This window comes from Phocoena phocoena, chromosome 12 (assembly GCF_963924675.1).
Source record: "Phocoena phocoena chromosome 12, mPhoPho1.1, whole genome shotgun sequence".
NCBI lineage: Eukaryota > Metazoa > Chordata > Mammalia > Artiodactyla > Phocoenidae > Phocoena > Phocoena phocoena.
This window is the reverse complement of record NC_089230.1, coordinates 64,205,660-64,225,566: the sequence shown is the minus strand read 5'-3', so window position 1 is coordinate 64,225,566 and position 19,907 is coordinate 64,205,660. Positions and strand designations below refer to the sequence as shown.

The window sequence follows — 19,907 nt, the reverse complement described above, 5'->3', positions numbered from 1 at the left end:
GAATTCAACAACTAATGAATGCAACTGTGCATGGCTCAGTTTTAGAAATGAACACAGTTACTCAGACAGAGAGAAAATTTGACTAAAGTATTATGATGTATTTTGTTCAGGTAAGTTCATTCCCCTGATTAAATATTTCTTGGTTTTGTGACCTTCACATTCAATCCAAAGGTTATTTGGGAAAACAGGATTAAATATGAGAATCAAATATGATCCTAGGGACTACTGTCCTCATTAAGGCTATGGGATACAACTTCCAAAAATAATTCTATTGCAAAAGAAAAAGCCAACTGTTATATATGTATAACATATAGTTTGCCATTTAGATAAAAAGTGTGAGTTACATGTGTATAACAGTGGCTTCTTTCTTTTTTATTAAAGTTATTAATACATGTGTTTATGTATAGTTTTCCCTGGTTCTATTTTATACCCTAAAAATAAGGATCATGGATGTCAAAATAAAATAGAAAGTTAATGAACTCACTCCAACCTTAGTAGTGCACCCACACAGTGGATCTGTCTAGAGCAACCACCCACTGATAATGGTGGGAGCATCATCTAGGCTTGAGATGTCTCACTTTAGTTCTGGATAAAATGGTGAGGGACAGTGACCAGGACTTCAGGATTAACTACTATAAGTAACATGCTGAGTACTTGGTATTTTCCCTAAGTATTGGCTCTATGTAGAACAGAAGAAATCTGTCAAAAAAGGGAACATGGGAACTTATGCAAATATTAATATATAAAGAGAAATGTAGCCAGAAAGTAGAAATATATTTTGAACTTCCAAACAAATGAACAAGGTCATATTGAAGTTATATATTGACAGAGGTATAAATATTTGTATGTATATGTAGCTACATATATGTGAGTATACAGATAGAAAGACAAATATATAGACATATTTTATATGTAATCATATATATTATACATATAACTTGATTATAATTTAAGTCATTTTCCCATTTCACTATATTGCTTGTTATTTGGATGAAAGCATGAGATGGAAGAATGTGAAGGGAAATATTTCAAAATGAATATTTGTACAAAGATGTTTTGGTTTATGAGCCAAAATGTCTTTTTATTAAAAATCAGCAAGCATTTCAATGACCAACAACACTCACTATGCTAATCAATTCCAATAACACATTCAAATCCATTATGGGATAAACTGTATACCACCTACAATCCTGAGTGTGGGTGTTCTCTGTGGACATTAAATCTCTTCAATAAACAAATATTTTACAAGTAATTTTGTAAGCCATATACCATGTACAGCCTAATTTACAAACAATGAGGGCAGAACAATCCATCTCAAAGCTGAATTTATTCATCAGCAGGTGTGTTTCATGGCCTAAGTGGAGAGTCATACTTTGGCAGGTAGTATTAGTTCTTTTTATTATTTTTTTTAAGAATTCTAAGGCAGAATTGTACTTCATTTTTGTTCCAATTCGAGAAGGTTAGCAATTATGTGGCATTGGAAGCACCATTTTGCCCATGATTTCATCAACTTTGTATCAGTCTTTAAGCCTAAGTAAACAAATTTAAATACATATCACCTTTAAAAAGTGAAATTAAGCATAAATTGCTATACATACTAGAGTTTGTGACTAAAAAGCAAAAGTATATCTCACAATTAAGCTCTACAAAAGCAAAGTGTTTATGAATGTAATATCAGAATAAGTACAGCAGGAAAATGTATAAAATGTATTGAAAATAATTATTTATTAGTGTATCAACTATCCACACAAGTAATTTTTGCTCCACCTACTATTACAATGTAGCTTGAATCTGACTAACACTCCTGCAGTGCTATCTGGAAAAAATGGAGAAGTTATACTTTTTTAGAAAACAGAAGCACATGTTTTGAGCTCTGCATTCACCACAGCTTTTTCTCTGAGGGCATTTTCCAAATCAAATCAATAAAATAAAGCCCAAGCAAAAGCAGCAGTCTCAGTAGAAAGAGCATAGTGTTCAGACCTGGCAAATGGTCTGGGACTTGCCAGGCAATATCCCCCTCAAAAAACAGACCAGTAGAGAAGTAGCCCACGAATCTGCATCTAATGTTCCTAAAATCACTGGTGAGGTTCTAAATTGCACTCGCACGGGGCATGACTCCAATGACCCAATAGAAAACATTTGTAATATTAGTGAGCTGAGCAGTGATTTCAGCAGCTGTGCCTGTTGAGCAAAGATTCTGGAATTTAAACTCCAGCAAGGTGGAATGACCTTGGTAAACACCTCAGGATTTCAGTTGAAATCTTAAAGGTCTAGGAATTGGAATAAAGTTTACATTTTAGGACTAAGAACCAGAATCCAGAGTAAGGGGCATACCTTTGGAGTAAGGACAAAACTGAAATAGGTCAGCTCTAACAAAGCCTAAAAACAACTCTTTTTTTTTTTAATTAGCGTATAATTGCTTTACAATGGTGTGTTAGTTTCTGCTGTATAACAAAGTGAGTCAGCTATACATATACATATATCCCCATATCTCCTCCCTCCTGCGACGCCCTCCCACCCTCCCTATCCCACCCCTCTAGGTGGACACAAAGCACCGAGCTGATCTCCCTGTGCTATGCAGTTGCTTCCCACTAGCTATGTATTTTGCATTTGGTAGTGTATATATGTCCATGTCACTCTCTCACTTCGTCCCAGCTTCCCCTTCCCCCTCCCTCTGTCCTCAAGTCCATTCTCTATGTCTGTGTCTTTACTCCTGTCCTGCCCCAAGGTTCTTCAGAACCATTTTTTTAATATATATTCCATACATACATGTTAGCATGCGGTATTTGTTTTTCTCTTTCTGACTTACTTCACTGTATGACAGTCTCTACGTCCAACCACCTCACTACAAATACTCAATTTCATTTCTTTTTACGGCTGAGTAATATTCCATTGTATAAATGTGACACATCTTCTTTATCCATTCATCTGTCGATGGACACTTAGGTTGCTTCCATGTCCTGGCTATTGTAAATAGAGCTGCAATGAACACTGTGGTACATGACTCTTTCTGAATTATGGTTTTCTCAGGGTATATGCCCAGTAGTGAGATTGCTGGGTCGCATAATAGTTCTATTTTTAGTTTTTTAAGGAAACTCCATACTGTTTGCCACAGTGGCTGTATCAATTTACATTCCCACCAACAGTGGAAGAGAGTTCCCTTTTCTCCACACCCTCTTCAGCATTTATTGTTTGTAGATTTTTTGATGATGGCCATTCTGACTGGTGTGAGGTGATACCTCATTGCATTTCTCTAATGATTAGTGATGTTGAACATTCTTTCATTGTTTGTTGGCAATCTGTATATCTTCTTTGGAGAAATGTTGATTTAGGTCTTCTGCCCATTTTTGGATTGGGTTGTTTGTTTCTTTGGTATTGAGTTGCATAAGCTGCCTGTATATTTTGGAGATTAATCCTCTGTCAGTTGCTTCATTTGCTGAAGAATCCAACAGCACAGTAAAAGGGTCATACACCATGAGCAAGTGGGGTTTATCCCAAGAATGCAAGGATTCTTCAGTATATGCAAATCAACGTAATATTGACAAATTGAAGGATAAAAACCATATGATCATCTCAGTAGACGCAGAAAAAGCTTCTAACAAAATTCAACACCCATTTATGATAAAAACTCTCCAGAAAATAGGCATAGACGGAACTTACCTCAACATAATAAAGGCCATATATGAAAAACCCACAGCCAACATCATTCTCAATGGTGAAAAACTGAAACCATTTCCACTAAGGTCAGGAACAAGACAAGGTTGCCCACTCTCACCACTATTATTCAACATAGCTTTGGAAGTCCTAGCCACAGCAATCAGAGAAGAAAAAGAAATAAAAGGAATCCAGATCAGAAAAGAAGAAGTAAAACTGTCACTGTCTGCAGATGACATGGTACTATACCTAGAGAATCATAAAGATGCTACCAGAATACTACTAGAGCTAATCAATGAATTTGGTAAAGTAGCAGGATACCAAATTAATGCACAGAAATTTCTTGCATTCCTATACACTAACGATGAAAAATCTGAAAGAGAAATTAAGGAAACACTCCCATTTACCACTGCAACAGAAAGAATAAAATACCTAGGAATAAACCTACCAAAGGAGACAAAAGACCTGTATGCAGAAAACTATAAGACACTGATGAAAGAAATTAAAGATGATACAAACAGATGGAGAGATATACTATGTACTTGGATTGGAAGAATCAACACTGTGAAAATGACTATATTACCCAAAGCGATCTACAGATTCAGTGCAATCCCTATCACACTACCAATGGCATTTTTCACAGAACTAGAACAAAAAATTTTACAATTTGTATGGAAACACAAAAGACCCCGAATAGCCAAAGCAATCTTGAGAAAACCAACTCTTAACAGGATCAAGTTCTTCTACCAGTATTCTATCTGCCAGCCAAAAGGAAAATTAACCATCAACAAGAACCTCTTTAGGTTTTATCCACAATGTCCAACAATCAATAGAAATTTGAAAGACGTGCTAAATATCAGAAATACATAACCTAAAGGAAATAAAATGAAATGAACTAAATGAAACAGAATGACTAAAATGAAATAAAACAGACACTGGAAATACATATTGCAGTTGACAGACAGGGACTTTAACCGTGATTAATATGCTTGAGAAAATAAACAGAAAACATCAAGTGGATGAAAAGTTAGAAAATTTCAATGGTAGGTTTAACTCTAAAAAAAAAGAATCAAATAGATATTCTAGAAATTAAAAATGAAATATCTGAAATTAATAATTGGATTGACTTAAAAACAAACTGAACACAGTAAGAGAGGATTAGGGAAGAGGACACAAATCTAAAAATATATCAAAACTAAAATACAGGAAGAAAAGAGAATGGTAGTAACAAAAAAAATACGTGGAACACAGTTAATAGTCCTAAATTAATGATACTCTAGTCCCATGGAGAGAGGAGGAAAGAATGGGAAAAAGCAATATTTGAGGAGATAGTAGCTACAAGTTTCCCTACATTGATGAGATGCATCAACTCAATGGTTTAAGAAACTCTGTTAACTCTAAGGAAATATGCAAAGATAACTGTATCTTGCTAGTTCATATTAAACTTCTGGAAAAAGAAAATAAGACAGTGAAATGAAGCCAAGCCAGACCATTAAAAAAAAATTCTCTTCAAAGGAACAGGAATAAAATGATCCTTGACTTGTCAATGAAAACTATGGAAACCAAAAGATAAGAAATGGCATCTTTAAAATATTTAAAGAAAGAATATAAAAGCCCATCTTCTCTTCTATAAGTCTATACCTAGCAAATACCCTTCAAAAATGAAGGAAATATAAGGATATTTTCGGAAACACACAATCTGCATCTTTGTCACCAGCTGCCTTGCAGTAAGTGTCATAGCTAGTTCTTCAGGTTGAAGGAATATGATACTAAATAGAAGCTAGGAGTCACTGAAAAGAACTAAGAGCACCAAGAAGGGTAATGATGCAGGTAAAATAAATGCATATTGTTGTTTAAAACAATAAAAATAATGTCCTGAGGGGTTTATAATATATACGAAGCAAAACAGGAAAGGGTAAAATGTACTTAAATCCTTCTAAGGTGCTTGACTTTTGTGGAAGTAGTTAAAGGATTAAGTTAAGGTAGACTGTAATAAGTCAAGGATGCATATTGTAATCTCTAGGGTAACCATTAAAAGAATAATAAAAATGATACCTAAAACGCTGATAGAGGAGAAAAATTGAATAATTATTCATACTTGATCGTTTTTCCATTTAAATAGATGAACAGTGGAAATACTTCACTGGTTTAATTGAGTAACGTGTAAAATATAGTTTGTTCTTTTCTCTAATAAAAGAGCATTAAACTTCAGTAAAATTTTATACCAAAATTTTAACTGAAGCTATTTAAATCTTTTAAAGGAATTCATTTAAAATATTTTATTTTCTATTACAGCAAAGTGATCACCCTAATAATTGCACATGCGTTTATAATTAAATAGTACATTAAATGTGCATATTAAACTATATCTATATGCCTGAAAAAATATCAAATATAACGGAAAGATCTGGCATCATGTTTGTTTACACCCCTCTGAGGGGAAAAGTGGACTACAATAGCTTTAAGAGCTATTCACTTTCTTTTGTAGTGGACTACAGATGTACCTGGATAAACAGAAGGAGATGGCAAGTTAATAATGTTCAGCAGGATAGGGGAAAGCAAGGATGAATCCATTAACTATAAAATGGTCCGCTAACCCCAGTACTTAGTAGTAAAATGAAACCATCATCAAATAAGTTTGCAATAACTAAGAAAAACATAAAATACTAAGAAGAAATAGCATGGTTCTGTGAAAAGGAAAAGCAAAATTAAATGCAAGGTTTATTTCAGTGAATTGTGCTCATTAATTTAATATTTCACAACTTAAAACCAAAGTTTACCAACCACAATGGTTTGAATATTGAAGAAAATTCATTTTGCTGAAATAAGTGTTTTCATCCAAAATTAAAGATAGGGAAAAAAAATCTCACTTTGGGGCTCTAAATAGTAGTAGGACTTGGGATTTCAACTCAAAATAACTCTAACTTTCTTAAACATTTATTTTTCAAAGATTTTAAAAATCTTTAAAAGTCTCTCCAGTATCAAAGGCAGTATAATCTTTCAATTCTGAACACAGTAGAGAATTACAGCTAATTGATCAAGCAGGAAAAAGTCTATTTAAAAGTAGTCAAATGAATCTCTTTTTGGAATTGGGATGAATAGGGAAATAAGCAAAGAATATTAAATTCATAACATGAAAATGAATACTAGTAAGTCTGGAAAGCAAGTCATAGGATGTTCAAATGGCTACTTATTATCAGAGAAGTTGACATGCAATGTATAGTTGAGAGAAACTACAGGGAAAGATTCAATACACAGGCCAGGAATGGCAATAAGCCCATCTTCATAATCCTCAAAACATTATAGGGTCGTATTTCTACCACCCTCTTTTCTAATTGGGGAAATTGAGCCTTAGAGAGATTTAATTCGTTATTCCAGTATCCACAGCAAGTGAAAGCACATCTGGGATCCCACCCAAGTCTTCTGAGGTCTGTCTATCTACTATATGCAAGGGCAACCTTCACTTGGCAGAAACCATCTAGTCTTTTCCCAAATATTCTATTAAAAGAGAAACAATTCTAAGTTCCATGCACTAAGTGAAGTGAGAACAGAATTACTAAACAGCTATACCCTTCCAATTGTAAAAATATCACCTACATTCCCGGCTCCATCAATTCTGTTTCAGGTCTGTGAACAATGCATCCAATCTTTCCTATTCCACACCAGTTCACTTGCTTCCTTGTTTGTTTATTGAGCAAGTGGTGATTGGAGCTTAGATTCTTTTTTTATTATTATTATTTAATTTTATTTATTTCCTTTTTATGCAGCAGGCTCTTACTGGTTATCTATTTTATACATATTAGTGTACACATGTCAATGTCAATCCCAATCTCCCACACCACCACCACCCCCTCCTGCCACTTTCCCACCTTGGTGTCCATATGTTTGTTCTCTACATCTGTGTCTCTATTTCTGCCTTGCAAACCAGTTCATCTGTACAGTTTTTCTAGATTCCACATATATGAGTTAATATATGGTATTTGTTTTTCTCTTTCTGACTTACTTCACTCTGTATGACAGTCTCTAGATCCATCCACATCTCTACAAATGACCCAAATTCGTTCCTTTTCATGGCTGAGTAATATATGTACCACATCTTTATACATTCGCCTGTCAATGGGCATTTAGGTTGCTTCCATGACCTGGCTATTGTAAATAGTGCTGCAATGAACACTGGGGTGCATGTGTCTTTTTTGAATTAGCGTTTCTCTGGGTATATGCCCAGTAGTGGGATTGCTGGGTCATATGGTAATTCTATTTTTAGTTTTTTAAGGAACCTCCGTACTGTTCTCCATAGTGGCTGTATCAATTTACATTCTCACCAACAGTGCAAGAGGGTTCCCTTTTCTCCACATCCTCTCCAACATTTGTTGTTTGCAGATTTTCTGATGATGCCCATTCTAACTGGTGTGCAGTGATACGTCATTGTAGTTTTGATTTGCATTTCTCTAATAATTAGTGATGTTGAGCAGCTTTCCATGTGCTTTGTGGCCATCTGTATGCCTTCTTTGGAGAAATGTCTATTTAGGTCTTCTGCCCATTTTTTGATTGGGTTGTTATTGTTTTTAATAGTGAGCTGCTTGAGTTGTTCATATATTTTGAAAATTAATCCTTTGTCCATTGATTCATTTGCAAATATTTTCTCCCATTCTGATGATTGTCTTTTCGTCTTGTTTGTAGTTTCCTTTGCTGTGAAAAGCTTTTAAGTTTTATTAGGTCCCATTTGTTTATGTTTTTATTTCCATTACTCTAGGAGGTGGGTCCAAAAAGACTTTGCTGTGATTTATGTCAAAGAATGTTCTTCCTATGTTTTACTCTATCTGGTCTTACATTTGGTCTTTAAGCCATTTTGAGTTTATTTTTGTGTATGGTGTTAGGGAGCGTTCTAATTTCATTCTTTACATATAGCTGTCCAGTTTTCCCAGCACCACTTATTGAAGAGACTGTCTTTTCTCCATTGTATATCCTTGCCTCCTTTGCCATAGATTAGTTGACCAGAGATGTGTGGGTTTATCTCTGGTCTTTCTATTCTGTTCCACTGACCTATATTTCTGTTTTTGTGCTAGTACTGTATTGTCTTGATGACTGTAGCTTTGTAGTAGTCTGAAGTCAGGGAGTCTGATTTCTCCAGCTATGTTTTTTTCCCTCAAGACTGCTTTGGCTATTCAGGGTCTTTTGTGTCTCCATACAAATTTTAAGACATTTTGTTCTAGTTCTGTAAAAAAAAAATGCCACTGGTAATTTGAAATGGATTGCATTGAATCGGTAGATGGCTTTGGGCAGTATAATCATTTTCACAATATTGATTCTTCCAATCCAAGAACATCGTATATCTCTCCATCTGTTTATGTGATCTTTGATTTCTTTCATCAGTGTCTTACAGTTTTCTGACTACAGGTGTTTTACCTCCTCCGGTAGGTTTATTCCTGGGAATTTTATTCTTTTTGTTGCAATGGTGAATGGGTTTGTTTCCTTAATTTCTCCTTCTGATCTTTTGTTGTTAGTGTATAGGAATGCAGGAGATTTCTGGGCACTAACTTTGTATCCTGCAACTTTTCCAAATTCATTGATTAGCTCTAGCAGTTTTCTGGTGGCACCTTTAGGATTCTCTATGTATAGTATCATGTCATCTGCAAACAGTGACACTTTTACTTCTTCTTTTCCGACTTGGATTCCTTTTATTTCTTTTTCTTCTCTGGTTGCTGTGGCTAGGACTTCCAAAACTATGTTGAATAACAGTGGTGAGAGTGGACATACTTGTCTTATTCCTGATCTTAAAGGAAATGCTTTCAGTTTTTCACCATTGAGAATGATGTTTGCTGTGAGTTTGGCTTTTATAATATTGAGGTAGGAACCCTCTATGCCCACTTTCTGGAGAGTTTTTATCATAAATGGGTGTTGAATTTTGTCAAAAGCTTTTTCTGCATCTATTGAGATGATCATATGGTTCTTATTCTTCAATTTGTTAATATGGTGTATCACATTGATTGATATGCGCACGTTGAAGAATCCGTGAATCCCTGGGATAAATCCCACTCGATCATGGTGTATGATCCTTTTAATGTGTTGTTGGATTCTGTTTGCTAGTATTTTGTTGACGATTTTTGCATCTATATTCATCAGTGATACTGATCTGTAATTTTCTTCTTTTGTATTATCTCTGTCTGGTTTTGGTATCAGGGTGATGGTAGCCTTGTAGAATGTGTTTGGGAGTATTCCTTCCTCTGCAATTTTTTGGAAAATTTTGAAAAGGATAGGTGTTAGCTCTTCTCTAAATGTTTGATAGAATTCACCTGCGAAGCCATCTGGTCCTGGACTTTTGTTTGTTGGAAGATTTTTAATCAGTTTCAATTTCAGTGCTTGTGATTGGTCTGTTTATACTTTCTATTTCATTCTGGTTCAGTCTCAGAAGGTAGTGCTTTTCTAAGAATTTGTCCATTTCTTACAGGTTGTCCATTTTATTGGTATAGAGTTGCTTGTAGCAGTCTCTTATGATGTTTTTTATTTCTGCAGTGTCCATTGTAACTTCTCCTTTTTCATTTCTAATTTTATTGATTTGAGTCCTCTCCCTCACTTTCTTGATGAGTCTGGCTAAAGGTTTATCAATTTTGTTTATCTTCTCAAAGAACCAGCTTTTAGTTTTACTGATCTTTGCTATTGTTTTATTTCTATTTCATTTATTTCTGATCTGATCTTTATGATTTCTTTCCTTCTACTAAGTTTGGGTTTTGTTTGTTCTTCTTTCTCTAGTTCATTTTGGTGTAAGATTAGATTGTTTTTTGAGATTTTTGTTTCTTGAGGTAAGATTGTATTGCTATAAAATTCCTTCTTAGAACTGCTTTTGCTGCATCCCATAAGTTTTGGATCAGTGTGTTTTCATTGTCATTTGTCGCTAGGTATTTTTTGATTTCCTCTTTGATTTCTTCAGTGATCTCTTGGTTATTTAGTAATGTATTGTTTAGCCTCCATGTGTCTGTGTTTTTTACATTTTTTCCCTTGTAACTGATTTCTAATGTCATAGTGTTGTGGTTGTAAAACATGCTTGATATGATTTCAGTTTTCTTAAATTTACCGAGGCTTGATTTGTGACCCAAGATGTGATCTATCCTGGAGGATGTTCCATGTGCACTTCAGAAGAACATGTAATCTGCTGTTTTTGGATGGAATTTTCTATAAATATCAATTAAATCTTTCTGGTCTATTGTGTCATTTAAAGCTTGTGTTTCCTTATTAATTTTCTGTCTGGATGATGTGTCCATCACTGTAAGTGAGGTGTTAATGTCCCCCACTATTACTGTGTTACTGTTGATTTTCTCTTTTAGAGAGGTTAGCAGTTGCCTTACGTACTGAGGTGCTCCTATGTTGGGTGCACATATATTTATAATTGTTATATCTTCTTCTTGGATTGATCCCTTGATCATTATGTAGTGTCCTTCTTTGTCTCTTTGAACAGTCTTTATTTTAAGGTATATTTTATCTGATATTAGAATTGCTACTCCAGCTTTCTTTTGATTTCCCTTTGCATTCCATCCCCTCACTTTCAGTCTGTATGTGTCCCTAGGTTTGAAGTGGGTCTCTTGTAGACAGTATATATACGGGTCTTGTTTTTGTATCCATTCAGCAAGCCTGTGTCTTTTGGTTGCAGCATTTAATCCATTCACATTTAAGATAATTATCAATATGTATGTATTACCATTTTCTTAATTGTTATGGGTTTGTTTTTGTAGGTCCTTCTCTTCTCTTGTGTTTCCCACTTAGAAAAGTTCCTTTAGCATTTTTTGGAGAGCTGGTTTGGTGGTGCTGAATTCTCTTAGTATTTGCTTGACTTTAAAGCTTTTGACTTCTCCGTGGAATCTAAATGAGATCCTTGCCAGGTAGAGTAATCTTGGTTGTAGGTTCTTCCCTTTCATCACTTTAAATATATCATGCCACTCCCTTCTGGCTTGTAGAGTTTCTGCTGAGAAATCAGCTGTTAACCTTATGAGAGTTCCCTTGTATATTATTTGTTGTTTTTCCCTTGTTGCTTTCAATAGTTTTTCTTTGTCTTTAATTTTTGTCAATTTGATTACTATGCGTCTCACTGTGTTTCTCCTTGGGTTTATCCTGTATGGGACTCTCTGTGCTTCCTGGACTTGGGTGGCTATTTCCTTTCCCATGTTAGGGAAGTTTTCAACTAAATCTCTTCGAATTTTTTCTCGGATCGTTTCTCTCTCTCTTCTCCTTCTGGGACCCCTATAATGCAAATGTTGTGGTGTTTAATGTTGTCCCAGAGGTCTCTTATGCTGTCTTCATTTCTTTTCATTCTTTTTTCTTTATTCTCTTCCGCAGCAGTGAATTCCACCATTCTGTCTTCCAGGTCACTTACCCATTCTTCTGCCTCAGTTATTCTGTTATTGATTCTTTCTAGTGTATTTTTCATTTCAGTTATTGTGTTATTCACCTCTGTTTGTTTGTTCTTTAATTCTTCTAGATCTTGGTTAAACATTTCCTGCATCTTCCTGATCTTTGCCTCCCTTCTTTTTCTGAGGTCCTGGATCATCTTCACTAACAATATTTTGAATTCTTTTTCAGGAAGGTTGCCTATCTCCACTTCATTTAGTTGTTTTTCTGGAGTTTTACCTTGTTCCTTCATCTGGTACATAGTCCTCTGCCTTTTCATTTGGTCTATCTTTCTCTGAATGTGGTTTTCGTTCCGCAGGCTGAAGAATGGTAGTTCTTGTTGCTTCTGCTGTCTGCCCTCTGGTGGATCTAGAGCTTAGCTTTTTGACTCAGGTTTTCAGCAGTGACCATGAAGGGAAGGAACTGAGAGAGAATGAAGGTCCATCTACCCTGCCTTCCTGCTGTATCAGTCACCTTCTTTTTTTCACCATTATTTTGGCAGAACCATTTACTTTATTCTGGTCATAAACTTTTTGGTGTATTTATTTTGACGTTCATAGGATGGTGTTCAGGGTTATCAGTAACAATGCCTTTTACTCATCATGATGCAGTAGACTATCAGAATAAAAAGCATTCATTTCCTGTTTGCTTGCGTTTCCATCCTCTGAAGGTTTTCTGGATGAAATTCTTGTAGTAGTGCTATACTATTTCTCAGAGCCCATTTTCGCTTTATGCCAGTGTAATTTATAAGCTCAGCTTAATTCCACTGTCTTTTCAGGATAATAAATGTTTTAAGAAAAACATGGTAATTCTAGGATAGTGTATAATTCTGCAAAATATTCTCCCATGAACCCCTGTGTCATTTACAGTGGCCATATCTGGCATTCTTCATCATGAGATTTCATGTCCAAGAAAATGAGATTGATATTAGTACAAACTGAAATATAACTGTGATTCACCATTATATCATATATACAGAGGCATTCTTTCTACTTTTTACATAATTTGTTTGTTTTTTAATTCATTTCCTGATGCTATCACCTTCCTAGTTTATATTTATTCACATTGGCAATGTAGCAGATGCTAAAGCAAGAGATGCCAGCCTCCCTGGCCCCCGACCCAGAGTCCCATTGTAAATATTGGAAGACACTATAGGCCAAAATGTGATCAAACCTTTGAGTTTAGCAAACTGTAAGAGCAAAATCATCCAACCACTTATTTTAAGTGAAGTACAACAGAAAATGTTTGTAGCAATTGTATAGTCATAAATTTATTATGAAAGTATTTCTAAGGATTATAATAAAACATAATATTTAAGATTATGTATATTTATTTTATTGAAAACAACCTTCACTCAAATGTTAATACCATTTAAAATTTCAAGATAATGGACTAAACATATAATAAAATTTCTGCCTTCCCATTGGAGCTATAGAAATATTAGAAAATATTTATTAAAACTAATAAATGCATAATAATTCAAAAACACAACATAAGAAATTGAGGGCTTCCCTGGTGGCGCAGTGGTTGAGAGTCCGCCTGCTGATGCAGGGGACACGGGTTTGTGCTCCGGTTCGGGAAGATCCCACATGCCGCAGAGGGGCTGGGCCCGTGAGCCATGGCCACTGAGCCTGCGCGTCCGGAGCCTGTGCTCCACAACAGGAGAGGCCACAACAGTGAGAGGCCCGCGTAGCGCAAAAGAAAAAAAAAAAAGAACGAGTAAACAGAAAAAAAGTAAACAACAGGAAACCCCGGAGCAACATCAGGCCACTGAGATACATTGGGACACAGGGGTACAAAGCACAGAGGAGGGTGTAGAAGAGCATCCTCATCATCAGTGTCACCATCAGTACCACACGAGTTAACATTATGGAGCACCTACTATCTGCCTGGCTTGGCAGATGTTTCGTCAATATTCAAACCATTGTGGTTGGTAAACTTTGGTTTTAAGTTGTGAAATGTTAAATTAATGAGCACAATTCACTGAAATAAACCTTGCATTTAATTTTGCTTTTCCTTTTCACAGAACCATGCTATTTCTTCTTAGTATTTTATGTTTTTCTTAGTTATTGCAAACTTATTTGATGATGGTTTCATATTACTACTAAGTACTGGGGTTAGCGGACCATTTTATAGTTAATGGATTCATCCTTGCTTTCCCCTATCCTGCTGAACATTATTAACTTGCCATCTCCTTCTGTTTATCCAGGTACATCTGTAGTCCACTACAAAAGAAAGTGAATAGCTCTTAAAGCTATTGTAGTCCACTTTTCCCCTCAGAGGGGTGTAAACAAACATGATGCCAGATCTTTCCGTTATATTTGATATTTTTTCAGGCATATAGATATAGTTTAATATGCACATTTAATGTACTATTTAATTATAAACGCATGTGCAATTATTAGGGTGATCACTTTGCTGTAATAGAAAATAAAATATTTTAAATGAATTCCTTTAAAAGATTTAAATAGCTTCAGTTAAAATTTTGGTATAAAACATCTCAAATAAACAACCTAACCTTACACCTAAAGCAATTAGAGAAAGAAGAACAAACAAAACCCAAAGTTAGCAGAAGGAAAGAAATCATAAAGATCAGATCAGAAATAAACGAAAAAGAAATGAGGAAACAATAGCAAAGATCAATAAAACCAAAAGCTGGTTCTTTGAGAAGATAAACAAAACTAATAAACCATTAGCCAGACTGATCAAGAAAAAAAGGGAGAAGATTCAAATCAATAGAATTAGAAATGAAAAAGGAGAAGTAACAACTGACACTGCCGAAATACAAAGGATCATGAGATATTACTACAAGGAACTATATGCCAATAAAATGGACAACCTGGAAGAAATGGACAAATTCTCAGAAAAGCACAATCTTCCAAGACTGAACCAGGAAGAAACAGAAAATATAAACAGACCAATCACAAGCTGAAATCGAAACTGTGGTTAAAAATCTTCCAACAAACAAAAGTCCAGGACCAGATGGCTTCACAGGCAAATTCTATCAAACATTTAGAGAAGAGCTAACACTTATACTTCTCAAGCACTTCCAAAATATAGCAGAGGGAGGAACACTCCCAAACTCATTCTACGAGGCCACCATCACCCTGATACCAAAACCAGACAAAGATGTCTCACACACACAAAAAAAAACTCCAGGCCAATATCACTGATGAACATAGATGCAAAAATCCTCAACAAAATACTAGCAAACAGAATCCAACAGCACATTAAAGGGATTACACTCCATGGTCAAGTGGGGTTTATCCCAGGAATGTAAGAATTCTTCAATATATGCAAATCAATCAATATGATACACCATATTAACAAACTGAAGGAGAAAAACCATATGATCATCTCAATAGATGCAGAAAAAGCTTTTGACAAAATTCAACACACATTTATGATCAAAACCCTCAGAGAGTAGGCATAGAGGGAATTACCTCAACATGATAAAGGCCATATATGACAAACCCACAGCCAGCATCATTCTCAAAGGTGAAAAACTGAAAATTTCCACTAAGATCAGGAAGAAGACAAGGTTGCCCACTCTCACCACTATTATTCAACATAGTTTTGGAAGTTTTAGCCACAGCAGTCAGAGAAGAAAAGGAATCCAAATCGGAAAAGAAGTAAAGCTGTCACTGTCTGCAGATGACATGCTACCAGAAAACTAAAGGCCTCAGATCCTAAAGATGGTACCAGAAATTTACTAGAGCTAATCAATGAATTTGGTAAAGTAGCAGGATACAAAATTAATGCACAGAAATTTCTTGCATTCCTATATACTAGTGCTGAAAAATCTGAAAGAGAAATTAAGGAAACACTCCCATTTACCACTGTAACAGAAAGAATAAAATACCTAGGAATAAACCTACCAAAGCAGACAAAAGACCTGTATGCAGAAAACTATAAGACACTGATGAAAGAAATTAAAGATGATACAAACAGATGGAGAGACATACCATGTTCTTGGATTGGAAGAATCAACATTGTGAAAATGACTATGCTACCCAAAGCAATCTACAGATTCAAAGCAATCCCTATCAAACTACAAATAGCATTTTTCACAGAACTAGAACAAAAAAATTCACAGTTTGTATGGGAACACAAAAGACCCCGAATAGCCAAAGCAATCTTGAGAAGGAAAAATGGGGCTGGAGGAATCATGCTCTGTGACTTCAGACTATATTACACAGCTACAGTAATCAAGACAGTATGGTGCTGGCACAAAAACAGAAATATAGATAAATGGAATAGGATAGAAAGCTCAGAGATAAACCCATGTACATATCAAACACCTTATGTTTGATAAAGGAGGCAAGAATATACAATGGAGAAAAGACAGCCTCTTCAATAAGTGGTGCTGGGAAAACTGGACAGCTACATGTAAAAGAATGAAATTAGAACACTCCCTAACACCATACACAAAAATAAACTCAAAATTGATCAAAGACCTAAATGTAAGGCCAGACACTATAAAACTCTTAGAGGAAAACATAGGCAGAACACTCTATGACATAATAGAGTATGTCATAATAAAAATACTATTAGAAACTGAGAAAAAAATATTGAGACGTGCCTAAAAGAATGAAGGAGAAGGAAAGCCACAATTGGAAGCCAAGATTAGAAGTATAAGCCAGTCATCATCAGAACACCTACAAACAATAAATGCTGGAGAGGATGTGGAGAAAAGGGAACATTCTTGCACTGTTGGTGGGAATGTAAATTGATACAGCCACTGTGGAGAACAGTATGGAGCCTCCTTAGAAAACTAAAAATTGAACTACCATACGACACAGCAATCCCAGTACTGGGCATATACACTGGGAAAACCATAATTCAAAAAAAGTCATGTACCACAATGTTCATTGCAGCACTATTTACAATAGTCAGGACATGGAAGCAACCTAAGTGTCCATCAACAGATGAACAGATAAAGAAGATGTGGCACATATTCAATGGAATATTACTCAACCATATAAATAAACGAAATTGAGTTATTTGTGGTAAGGTGGATGGACCTAGAATCTGTCATACAGAGTGAAGTAAGTCAGAAAGAGAAAAACAAATACCGTATGCTAACACATACATATGGAATCTTAAAAAAAAATGGTTTTGATGGACCTAGGGGCAGGACAGGAATACACAGATGTAGAGAATGGACTTGAGGACACGGGGAGGGGGAAGGGTAAGCTGGGACGAAGTGACACAGTGGCATGGGCATATATACAGTACCAAATGTAAAATAGATAGCTAGTGGGAAGCAGCCGCATCTCACAGGGATATCTACTCAGTACTTTGTGACCACCTAGAGGGGTGGGATAGGGAGGGTGGGAGGGAGACGCAAGAGGGAGGGGATATTGGGATATATGTATAGCTGATTCACTTTGTTATATAGCAGAAAGTAACACACCATTGTAAAGCAATTATACTCCAATAAAGATGTTAAAAAAAATAAAAAGAAATAAAATTACTATTAGAAACAAAAAAAAAATTGAGATGTGGCTAAAAGAATGAAGGAGAAGGAAAACCATAATTGTAAGCCAAGATTAGAAGTATAAGCCAGTTATCCTCAGAAAATCTGCAAACAAATGCTGGAGAGGGTGTGGAGAAAAGGGAACACTCTTGCACTGTTGGTGGGAATGTAAATTGATACAGCCACTAAGGAGAACAGTATGGATGCTCCTTAAGAAACTAAAAATAGAACCACCATATGACCCAGCAATCCCACTGCTGGGCATATACCCAGAGAAACCATAATTCAAAAAGACACATGCACCCCAATGTTCACTGCAGCACTGTTTACAATAGCCAGGTCATGGAAGCAACCTAAATGCCCATCAACAGACAAATGGATAAGGAAGATGTGGTACATATATACAATGGAATATTAGTCAGCCATAAAAAGGAATGAAATTGGGTCATTTGTAGAGATATGGATGGATTTACAGACTGTCATACAGAGTGAAGCAAGTCAGAAAGAGAAAACCAAATATTGTTTATTAACACATATATGTGGAATCTAGAAAACCAGCACAGATGAACTGGTTTGCAAGGCAGAAATAGAGACACAGATGTAGAGAACAAACGTATGGACACAGGGGGGAAAGTGGTGGGGGGTGGTGGTGGTGGGATGTACTGGGAGATTGGGATTGACATATATATGCTAATATGTATAAAATAGATAACCAATAAGAACCTGCTGTACAAAAAATAAAATAAAATAAAATTCAAATTAAAAAAAAAAGTTATAAGCCAGAAAGCAAAACTTACCTAGGAAAATATCAGGGAATCATTTCATAGAAAATAAACACACCATCAGAAATATTTACAAAAACAAAGAAACTGACTCCCACTAAAAAGTTACTAGAAAATCATAAAAAGACATTCAAATAATCATTATAAATATCACAGAGATAAAGGGGTCACACGAAAGGAGAACAGTCATGAATATAAATCTCTTAGAGGTTTTGGGAAAGGCACTATTGAATAAAGTCAAACAGATGGCATGAAAAGCAAACAAGACCCTCGAAGAACGAATGGACGACGCAGAACCGAGGATTTTTTATAAGTCTGCACGAATAAAGAGAGAATAAGAGAAACGCATGACAGATGTTAAGTTTCCAAATCCTTCTAAAAGGGGGTATAGAACGTGAAGATGTAGGTAAGAACACAGAAGAGACAAAACCTGATGCAATAACCGACTAGAATTTCTCAGAACTTACCATTCAGATCAGATATTGACGACTCTTGGACTGGGCACAGTGGTGGCGAAGGAGTCCTGTCCCGCGGCGCCTGGCTTCCTCGCCGTGGGCCACACGGCGGGGCCCTCATCCGAACAGGAAAAGCCGAGGCTCAGCCCGCACTGACCAGCAGGCAGACTGATAGGAACCTCAGCCGCTTCCCAGCCCCCGGCTGCCAGACCACCCATTCCAGCCGGGAGGTGCTGCAGAGCTGCTCCCTTTGCCACCAACCCGACATCCTGCAGGCCGGCCTGGCGGACATGGCTCCCGTGGTCACCGCGAGCACAGGCTGATGTCCGTGGGCGCCGGGGTCTCTCGGAGCACCTGGAGGAGCTGCCGCCCCAGACCCCGCGAGTGCTGCCGGTAGGCTCATCCAACCTGCCCTGAGTAGCCTAGGAGGGGGCCGTGGTGGGGAAGCAGGGCCGCCACTCCAGGAGCAACAAGCCCCGGCTCCTGCGGACCCTAATGGGGGCCTGCGGGCCGGGGGAGGAGGTGCCCCAGGCCCCCGTGGACGTCCTCACCCGCCTCAGGAGCAGCGGCGTGGCCTCTGTGTGCGCCTCCTGAGGCCTTGGCCGAAGGTGCCATCGAGCTGAGCATGCCCAGTGGCCTGGCCCACCGCCTTGCTGCTTAGACCCTGGCGGACAGCCAAGATGCTTCTGCGGAAGCGGCAGCAGCCGGCTCAGCTGCAGCACACGGCTCAGCTGCGGATCCATGCGCGCACGCTGTGCGGCACCGCCATCCACGAGCTCGACGTGCCGGAGCAGGGCGGGGCGAGCAGCAGGAAGAAGGGCGCAGGCGCTGGGGGTGGACCACGGCCCCCCAAGTACCGCCCCCTCACCTCCTCCCTCCCTGACGCTTTCCGGAGGACTCAGGTTCCTTGCAGCCTGCAGGCCAGTGGAGGAGGTGCTTGAGGTCTGGGAGGATGAGTGGAGGACGGATCCTGGCCAGCAGGGAACACAGCTGAATATGATCCCCCTCCACAGATTCTAAGCTCCTGGTAAATGGCAGGTGGAGCTGGTCCTGACGACCCTTCCCTTGGTTAAGAGTCCTAGAGGGTCCCCTCGCCTGGCATCCAATTGACTTCAGGATTTGGTTCTTTAGCATACCCATGAAGGGACAAACAGACCA

The 19,907-nt window shown here is 37.3% G+C and overlaps 1 pseudogene; it reads left to right on the top strand.

Annotated features, from left to right (window-relative positions):
• LOC136131887 (pyrroline-5-carboxylate reductase 3-like) overlaps window positions 1-19,690 on the top strand; it is a 41,494-nt pseudogene extending 21,804 nt beyond the window's left edge.
• Window positions 19,691-19,907: the final 217 nt, after the last annotated feature.